This window comes from Rosa chinensis, chromosome 5 (assembly GCF_002994745.2).
Source record: "Rosa chinensis cultivar Old Blush chromosome 5, RchiOBHm-V2, whole genome shotgun sequence".
Classification (NCBI taxonomy): Eukaryota; Viridiplantae; Streptophyta; class Magnoliopsida; order Rosales; family Rosaceae; genus Rosa; species Rosa chinensis.
Window position 1 is genome coordinate 19,054,974 of NC_037092.1, and position 7,313 is coordinate 19,062,286.

The following is a 7,313-nucleotide window of genomic DNA, read 5'->3' on the forward strand; positions in this document are numbered from 1 at the left end:
TCTCTCTCTTCATAGAAATCAAGCAACCATCTTTTCGGGTTTTAGGTGTTCAAAGAAGATTACGAATAATTGAAGATGAGCTAGGAATTCATAAAGTATCAAATTTTTGAATCAAATATGGTCCCTTTCAAGGGTGCCGTTTTGCGTGAAAATTTTAACCCCATCTTGCTCTCGGAGTGAAGATTCATGACTCATGTATTTGAATTGGCCTAATTTAAATAAATCCATATTCATAAGATAAACACCATGGGGAGATTGAGCGATCTGTTCTTGCGAGAGAGAGAGAGAGAGAGATGAGGGGGTTGAGATAGAAGTCATGGAAGCCGAGTGTTGGGTTTCAATCCCTGTTTCTGTTTCGTTAGAGGGCATAATGGGAATAAAAAAGTTACAAAAATCGGAGGAGGTCCAACTACCAAATATAGAGGTATGGATAAAAGCAATCTTTAGTTTTTTGTTCATTTTAAAAGATTGTCCGTGCAATTTACTCTATAAAGGTTCATAACCAATATTATTAATTATATAATATGACACCTTACATTGAGATATAACTATTTGGGTCCTTGACTCAAATCATCAAAATTAGTCAAAATTATCTTACTTACTTCAGTAACAGATTTTTATTTCTACTAATCTAATTTGACACCAAATGACTATTTTACCCTTAATTTAATTAACAAACTACATTATGCCACTCAACATCTCTCTCTCTCCCCCTCTCTCCCTACCTCCGGCTCCGGCTCTCGACCCAGGCCCCCCCTCTCTCTCTCTCCCTTCCGGCTCTGGTGCTCGACCCAGGTCGTCTCCTTTTCTCCTCCAGCTCCGGCGACGACGCAGCAACTCGGGGACCAGAGGAATACCGGCGTCGTTTTCGGTTTCAGGTGGTGCTGTCTTCATCGCAATTACAGCCTTCCTTTGGTGTCGATTGATCGATTGGGACTAGGCCGATCCCGTCGCGGCGAAGCAGAAGGCCAATCGGAGATCCCGTCGCCGATTTGGTCAAAGGCGTCGTAAGCAGAAGGCCAAGAAGCTCGAAAGCAAGGAATTGGGAGCGGAGAAGAGAAGCGCGAGGCGAGGATTGATGGAGACCCAATCGGAGGTCAGAGAGTACCACCGCCTTGAACATTCCTTCGAAATCGGACCTGGTAGGCTATCTCGGAGTCCGAGCTCCGAAGCACCAGTGAGAAAGGCGTCCAGCTATCGACGTGGGTGCCCAAATCAGATTTTTTTTTGTTTTTGTTTTTTTTTGCTGGGTTAGGGTACAGTTTCGATTCCCATCCAAATCGGGCCATCTAGAAGCAAAATGATAATTATACATTAAGTCCTCCTTCAATGAAACTCGGCAACCTTCCACTTCAATGGTGGTGGCCTGGAGGGCAATGTAGCAGTGGTCCATAAAATACAGATTTGTTCCATATTGTTATTTATTTTGTTGTTATATTATATTTGAGAATTTCCTCATTAGTGAGGCACAGACCACGAACAAAAAAAAAGAAGAGGGAGGGAGTTACCTGACCAAAAAAGAGGATTGTGCATGCATGTAAGTTCAAATCGGAACTTCTTCCCTCACCAAACAGATAAGAAGAGCGTGTTTTGCGCTGGTAGGGTACCCTGATTTTGACTCAAAATGTTGAAAGTGGGGAGAAGGGGTTTAAGTGAGTAGTGAAAGCCCTGAAATCTTGAAAGTTTCAGCCTTTTAATTTCACTCCTATCCTTCCTTTCTCCTCCCTCAAAATCCTACCACATGCAGCTAATGAGTTCATTGCAGTTTCAGTTACCTAACCGGTACGTAATCTCTGTAGTTCTCACTTGGATGTTTCAATTTTTAATCTTTCGTTTGTCAATTAGTCTCTCTCTACAATATTGGCTCTGTAAGCAGTAAATTTGAAGAGTTTGATGTGATGCTCTGGAAATACTGCCTGTAATGTGTGTGAAATATGGCTTAAATTTTACAGTGGGCTGCAGTATCTCATTTATCTGTTATGACTGATTTAGGGTTCATATTTCCAGTTCTGTCAACTGTGTAATTTCTATTGCCTTTGGGTCTATATCTGATCTTGGGTTAGGATCAGTGGATAAGTTGATAATCAAGAGGTGAATATTAGGGGGACAGATACCAAGGTGGAGGTACTTGATAATTTATATCAAAATGAGAAGGCTTCTATATAATTTATTGTTCAAGTTTTTTCAGCCGTAGTAGTTTTCATCACTATAAGAGAATAATTAGTATATCAACTTATGCCTGTCGTAATTAATTAACGGTGATCTGCAGTCTCAACTTGTTCTTCCTCATTTTTGCAATCTCGTGGACTTGTCATGAGGCTTTCTCGGACACACTCAAACCAGGGGACACTCTCAATTCCTCAAGTTTCTTAGTTTCTGCAAAGGGGAAGTTCACATTGGGTTTCCATGTAATTAATCCAAATTCCGAGTCCAGCTACCTAGCTATATGGCAGAACTACCTAAATACATGGCAGAAGAGAGGTAAAAGTCACGTATGGATTGCCAACAGAGACTCACCAATAGTATCCCCTTTGGGAGTTCTGACATTGGACGTCAATAAAACATTGAAAATTATGCACAAAGGTGGGGATCCTGTGGTGCTTTACCCTGCTTCTGAAACTACCAGTATTTACAGTACTAGTAGTGTTGTGGCTACTCTATTGGATTCTGGAAATTTTATCATGCAAGAACTGAACTCTGACGGATCAGTGAAGCATGTACTGTGGCAAAGTTTTGATTATCCTACACACACCCTTTTGCCCGGCATGAAAGTAGGAGTTAACCATATAAATGGCCACATTTGGTCGATTTCATCATGGTCAAGTGTGTATTGGCCAGCACCAGGGCCTTTCACCCTTGTTTGGGACCCTAATGGACGTGAACTGAAAATCAAGCGACGAGGGGTGGTTTATTGGACGAGTGGAATCTTTAGAGATGGGCAATTTGAATTTATGAAACCTTATGATGATATGCGTATGATCAGGTTTGAGTTTAGCATTGTTTCAAATGAGAATGAAGACTACTTCACTTACACTACTGCTAGTGTTAATCAAAGTCATAAACCAGAATGGGTTCTGAACATATTTGGGCAACTCCTTGAATTAGAAGGAAATGTTATTGCACCAGCAGATCAGTGTTATGGCTTTAACACTGATAAAGGGTGCCAGAGTCGGGACTATCCCAGTTGCAGGCATATTGGTGACACATTTGTTGAGAAAAATGGTTATTTAAAATCACTCACATCCAATCAGACAATTAAGCTTGACTTAAATACAAGTCTCACCCTCAGCGATTGTAAGGAAGCTTGCAGGGAAGATTGTGACTGTCTTGGATTCCTGTCTCTATTCGATAATCAGACTGGATGCAAATTTTGGGTTGGAAACTGGGTCTTTAGTTCACATGACCTCTTTGGTTATAGTAATCCAAGAATTTTTATCCTATCTGAGTTATCGCGCAATGGTAAGTTTAATAATCTATTTACATTTTTTGGTAAAAATTTGTCGACAAACTTTCTATTCACACGAACTTTTCATGTGTCAACAAGAAATAATATACTTACCGTGTGGCCAATGGTTGTTAATTAGGATACGAGTTTAGGGTATGCAAGTTAATCACATGTTTCTCCCCGGGATATGTTAGTAGCTAAGCGAGTTGTTATCACTAAATGCAGAAACAAACAGTGCAGATACAGCCAATGAAGAATCAGATACTAACAGATGGATATGGATTGGTACTTCCATAGCTAGTGGTCTGTTGGTGATGGTCCTTTGCATCTTGTGTTATCTCCTAAGAAGAAAATCTCTCCTTTCAGGTAAATTCCGTAATCATAACATGATCCCCTTGAACATTGCATTAGACAGAATTTCACATATTTGAAATTGTTCTCGATCGCAAATTGAAATTTAGTTCTAATTTCTACATGAACTTAAGTAGGGAAACGCCAGCAAAAGATTGAGAAGGAATTGCTTGATTTGGTGCAATCTGATAAATCTTTTGATGTCAAGGGGCTTCCAACTGATGAAAGGGTGGGACATTGTGATTTGGGAGTTTATACTTATGCATCTGTCTTGGTCGCTACAAGTAACTTCTCTGAAGAAAAAAAACTTGGAGAGGGGGATTTGGACCTGTTTATTGGGTAGGGGACTATAATCAAATGCTTTATTATTAATAGTTTACTATAGTGAGATATTAATGTGCAACATCTCTTCAGGGAAAGTCAGTGACAGGAAGAGACATAGCTGTGAAAAGACTTTCCAGATGTTCAGGGCAAGGAGCATTGGAGTTTAAGAATGAATTGATACTAATATCTGAACTCCAACATACGAACCTTGTTCAACTTTTGGGATTTTGCACTCATGGGGAAGAGAGGATGTTGATATACGAGTATATGCCAAACAGAAGCTTGGACTACTTTTTGTTTGGTAAGGGTCACCTACTTTAATCTTAATACTTGACTTCATTTGTTGTAGGAAAGTTTGTATCAAAATTTTCTTTATTGATTATCATAATAATAAAACTATGGACAGATTCAACCAGAGTGATGCTACTAGATTGGAATAAGCGTTGCAGTATAATAGAAGGAATCGCTCAAGGATTGCTTTATTTGCACAAATACTCGAGAGTGAGAGTAATTCATAGAGATTTGAAAGCTAGTAACATACTACTTGATGAAAACATGATTCCCAGAATTTCCGACTTTGGGATGGCAAGGATTTTCTCGCACAATGAACCACAAGCAAATACTAACAGGGTTGTTGGCACATAGTAAGTAGACAGCATGTTCATATTACTTTCACATTTAGGTGCTAAACGTGCTACTTTTGCTTTTCCTTTGGAACAGTGGTTACATGTCTCCTGAGTATGCCATGCGTGGAACTTTCTCCACAAAATCTGATATCTACAGTTTTGGTGTAATGATGCTTGAAATCATAAGTGGCAGGAAAAACAACAGCTTCCACAGCGATGATCCAGTGCTCAATATAGTAGGATATGTATGTCAAAAAAATCTCTGCAGTTTTGATTACACTGAATCATTCTGATATCCAAAACGATTTGTATACTCTTGTTTCAGGCATGGGAGTTGTGGAAGGATGGTCGTGGGCTAGAATTAATGGATCCAACACTATCCGATTCTTGTATTGAGGATCAATTTTTAAGATGCATCCATGTCGGTCTGTTATGTGTCGAAGAAAATGCAGTTGATCGGCCCACCATATCGGATATCATATCTATGCTGACAAATGAAAGTATTTCTCTACCTGTACCTACAAAGCCAGCATTTTGTATAGAAAGAAAAATTGTCAGGGCTGGTATAGATGGAGACGGATCAGAAATTATATTAGTAAATGATATGTCCAATTCTGAATTTGAGGCACGTTAAGGGTACTAATACATGCATTCTGTATCCATTAGATTGTTTCTCACCATGCCACTTGAGCTCTCGCCCTATATGTACTCTGCCTGTTAAAGATGCTTGTAACACCGTTTTCCACATATGGAGACAGACTCAAAATTCATCGATATGTATCTTCTGTGCTTTCAAATATATGTATATCTTTATGTATACACAGTTAGACTAAGAAACAGTGGTGAGTATGTTAGAAGTTACACAAAATGAGTACTATAAACTATCTCAGAATAAGCACATGTAAACATATATACTGCAGTTTGCAGATTAGTATTGTTGTTGTAGTCGCATCCTAATTTAGGACTGCAACCCTATATCTATCGTAATGTCTGCAAATTAACATGAACAGAAGATCAGTTATGACAAATATAAGATTGATATGTTGTTCTGATCCTAAGTTAGGATGCGTATGACATTGCAATCCTATGAATCCTATGACACAGTAAGTACATATATATATCTCACCAAGCAATATAAATTGAAATCAAAGATAAAGAGATTGTAGAGATACTAACTAGATTCACTACTCCTTGCATTGTTCTTCTCCTAGATTCACCCTTGATCTCATATTGTTAATGGGACAATTCGATTGAGGTGTGGTGCTCTAGCAGGGATCAATGCAGGCGTTGTTTATCCTTTATATCAGACAAAACAGTTATGCAGTTCCATCCATTAAGGAACTGCTGCATAACTTCCTTATCATTGTCAGATTGGATTGATATTGATAACCACACCATTTGAAATTCAAATTCAAACAGATTTCAATATATATAAAACTATTTTCGATTACAAGTTTATATATACAACGTATTAGTATTTATTTGAACTCTAAACTTCTCAAAAATATCAGCTTAATTAGACAATGCTGATGTCCAGTTCTAATAAGGCTTTACAATCTCCCACTGAACTAGACATCACACATAATCTATTGTATTAATGAGTTGTTTCTTAAGTGTGCACCAGAGTTCAAAAACACTATCTGTCCTCAAAGTTCTGTCAATTTTCCTGAACTACAGAAGACTATAATGAATTAGCAAAACATTGATCTTCTGCAATCACAATATAGCAAGCAAAATTATAGGAACTACCTCAAGTGTGATTTGTACCTGTTTAATATTTACAGTAATCGATTTGTAACATATTTGATCCAAAATTATTTTCAACTAGATGAAGAGCTGTATTATCTTACTGATTTGGCATATCAGTATCAAGTTCTTCTGCATATGTACATATTCACTGATTTTGTATATCAGTATCTAGTTCCTTATATGTACATGGTTCTGCATATGTACATGTTCTACCTATATAGCAACTAAATGTTGAAAACTAATTTTATTCAAATGACAAAAGCCAGACGATAAATTCACAAATGACTGATTAACTGAAATAGACACATAACCAAATAATACTAAACACACAATATGTTCATACAAATGTATCACATATTGACATAATCTATTCACATCAACATCCAATGATTTTTTTTGAAAGGAATGACGTCAAACTTTATTAACTTAAAGAAAGTTAAAGTGTACAAAGCGAGGTAACAAAACCCCTAAGCTCTGAAGGAATACAGCCAAACCAAGAAACAGTAACTTGACTATAAAGGGCTAATCTAGCTAACTTATCAGCAGTAGAGTTGGACTCCCGGAAGACATGGGAAAATGACGCTCCAAGTAACTGACTCAAAAAGAAAATGGAATCATCAATTAACCAACCCCAAGGAGATGTGTCCTCCTCACCGGCATTAACAGCTTGAATAACCTGTAGGCAATCCCCTTCAAAACTGATCGGAGTAAGCTAAAACTGCACAGCCAAGTCACAAGCTACTCTAGCAGCTTTGGCCTCAATTTCTACTGGTGAAAAAGCCACATTAACATGCATGCAAACCCCACCCCCCCCCAAC

At 38.2% G+C, this 7,313-nt stretch overlaps 1 pseudogene; it reads left to right on the top strand.

The window, feature by feature from the left end:
- The first annotated feature begins 722 nt into the window (after positions 1–722).
- Positions 723–5,520, top strand: LOC112203355 (annotated as a pseudogene).
- Positions 5,521–7,313: the final 1,793 nt, after the last annotated feature.